Source organism: Portunus trituberculatus, chromosome 19 (genome assembly GCF_017591435.1).
Source record: "Portunus trituberculatus isolate SZX2019 chromosome 19, ASM1759143v1, whole genome shotgun sequence".
In the NCBI taxonomy this organism is placed as follows: Eukaryota; Metazoa; Arthropoda; class Malacostraca; order Decapoda; family Portunidae; genus Portunus; species Portunus trituberculatus.
Genome location: NC_059273.1, coordinates 1,330,001 through 1,332,500, shown reverse-complemented (window position 1 = coordinate 1,332,500; position 2,500 = coordinate 1,330,001). Strand labels below are relative to the sequence as shown.

General features: G+C 35.5%; 1 long non-coding RNA gene across 1 annotated transcript in view; it reads left to right on the top strand.

Moving 5' to 3' along the window:
- Positions 1-2,500, top strand: part of LOC123506076 — a 374,938-nt gene that overhangs the window by 150,868 nt on the left and 221,570 nt on the right. The window contains exon 2 of the long non-coding RNA XR_006675337.1: positions 1-7. This exon is cut by the window's left edge and continues 50 nt beyond it. This is a non-coding gene — a long non-coding RNA (uncharacterized LOC123506076). The remainder of the gene's footprint in view (positions 8-2,500) is intronic.

The window sequence follows — 2,500 nt, the reverse complement described above, 5'->3', positions numbered from 1 at the left end:
TGATAAGGTAAGTTGTATAGTTGTAAATTCGGATTGTATCGTGTGTTCTCAAACTGTGACTATTAAGTAGTATGACGTTTGTGTTTATTTTATTTGTTTATGTAGCTGAGAGTGGTTTTCTTACCCCTCCAGTGTTGAACGTTATGTCACGAGACGTTTTTTGTGTCAGTATGTTCCATGTTTGTGTGAGGATGTAGGTGTGACATGTGTTCTGTTGTGAGCGTTTGTTGTGAGTTTTTGTTGGTGTGTACTACTTCGATAAGTGTCTGTGTCTTGGTTTGCTTGCTTTACTTATGGAAGGGTGCTTTATCTGTGATTAGACCGCTCCTAATTTTGTTAAACTGGGAGTCTTCAATAATGTACCAGCAGTTATTTCGGGATATCTCATTATTGCAAATATATTTATGTATTTCTTGTTCTGAGTATAATGAGCTAGTGGAACGCCATTTATATAGACCGGTCTCCATACCAATTGTAAGGGATCTTAGTTTCATAATTTCCCTGGATCATACCTCGCTCTTTTTTTATGATTTGGAACCCTGACTTAGTTCCTTCGATTTTTTCTAGGGCGGATGTCTCTGGCTCGCATGGCTTGTTTATTTTACTTGTCTTAGATATTGTTCCAGAAGACTGTAGGTAACTGAACTTTGTGTGTGTGTGTGTTGGTTGTGTTTGTGTGTTTGTTTGAGTGAGTGTGCATGGATGGCGGTGGCATAGTCGATAGGGTGGTAAGCGTGGGATCGAGCAGACGTCCACGCGTAGGTTCGAATGCCAACACGTGTCGCCTTGATACTTTGCAGTTTGTCACCATGATACCCAGGTTCTAGGTGGTTACACAAAAGATGGGCTTGGGTGGTGATATGGGCCCTAATATGTGTACCACTATAGATAAAGTTGCCTGCGCCAGTAATTGGTGGAAGCTTAATAGCGCTTGCAAAAGTCTTCAAGTTACTTACAGGCGCTCTAGGCCAGGACATTTAAAAATAAATAGATGAAAAATTTAGATAAAAATATGTTTGTTCTTTCAAGTTTAGAATTTTTGCTGATTGTAGAACTTGTAGTATGATAATAGTGAGCAAGTTATTAGCGTTGTAAAGTTTTTGTAATTCTATATTACATACCCTGGGCTAATTGCGTTTAGGTAGTGAACGTGAGTCATACACGAATGTATGTATCTTGATGTCTGTTTCTTTGCCTATAAGCTTAAAGGTTGGTTGATTGTGTATAGGCTTATTCTGAATGACTGTATGTGGTCGTTACTTGTTTCCTCTTCCTCTTTTTTTTCTTTGTCTTTTTCCTGATTGGACACTGATTTGCTAATGTGTGGTGTGCACCGCCAGAGTTGAGGCAGGATTTGGTTGTGGCCTTGCATTCTCTCCAAGTATGGTCATTCCCTCTGCATCTGGAACATACTTAATAGTTTTTATTTTCATTGCATTAACTAGTTTAATAGTCCTTAACTTTGTAGCACCTCATGCAAGTAGTTAGTAGTATGAATTCCTCTATTTTGAGGAAGCAGTAGGAAAAGGAAGCATGCAGTTTGCAAGACTAAAAGAGCAGTTAACATGTAAAAAGCGGTATTAGATGGCAAGAGATACAACATTCCGGCTGTGGGAAAGAGGCTGAAGATATATATATATATATATATATATATATATATATATATATATATATATATATATATATATATATATATATATATATATATATATATATATATATATATATATATATATATATATATATATATATATATATATATATATATATATATATATATATATATATATATATATATATATATATATATATATATATATATATATATATATATATATATATATATATATATATATATTGAGTTTACCCGGTGACGATCTGTTCATTTGATCTCGGTATGCACACGGAAACTACAAATATTTCGGCACTAACTAACGTACGTAAAAGACTTCTCTAGAGATGATGAATTTCATAGATAAAACGGAATGAATGATTATTCAGTCATTTGTATGTTTATTTTACCAACTTTGTTATTGTTTCTGAATTTTACTATAAATTAGTATTCATTATGAGTGGATATAAACTACATTAGGAGACCAGTAGTGAAAACATCGCGCCACAAATGTTTCTTCCGTAACGACAACCAGAAATTTAGTACATTCTTTCATCGTACTTGTTTTTTTATAATAATTTTATCGATTAATCATCCACATAGACTTTGGGCATTAAGATTTATGAGTGAGAAAGTGCGATACATTGAAACACACACACACACACACACACACACACACACACACACACACACATGGAGAGAGAGAGAGAGAGAGAGAGAGAGAGAGAGAGAGAGAGAGAGAGAGAGAGAGTAGGAAAAAACGCCGTCCCTTAGGAACAAGGGCTCACCCCTGCAGCCGGTGTCTTCCAAGGTGATCTCTGAGGATCTCATTCAGTGGGGGAATGTGTTGTTTGATCCCTTAAAAGCCTTAACATGTGACCCTCGTGG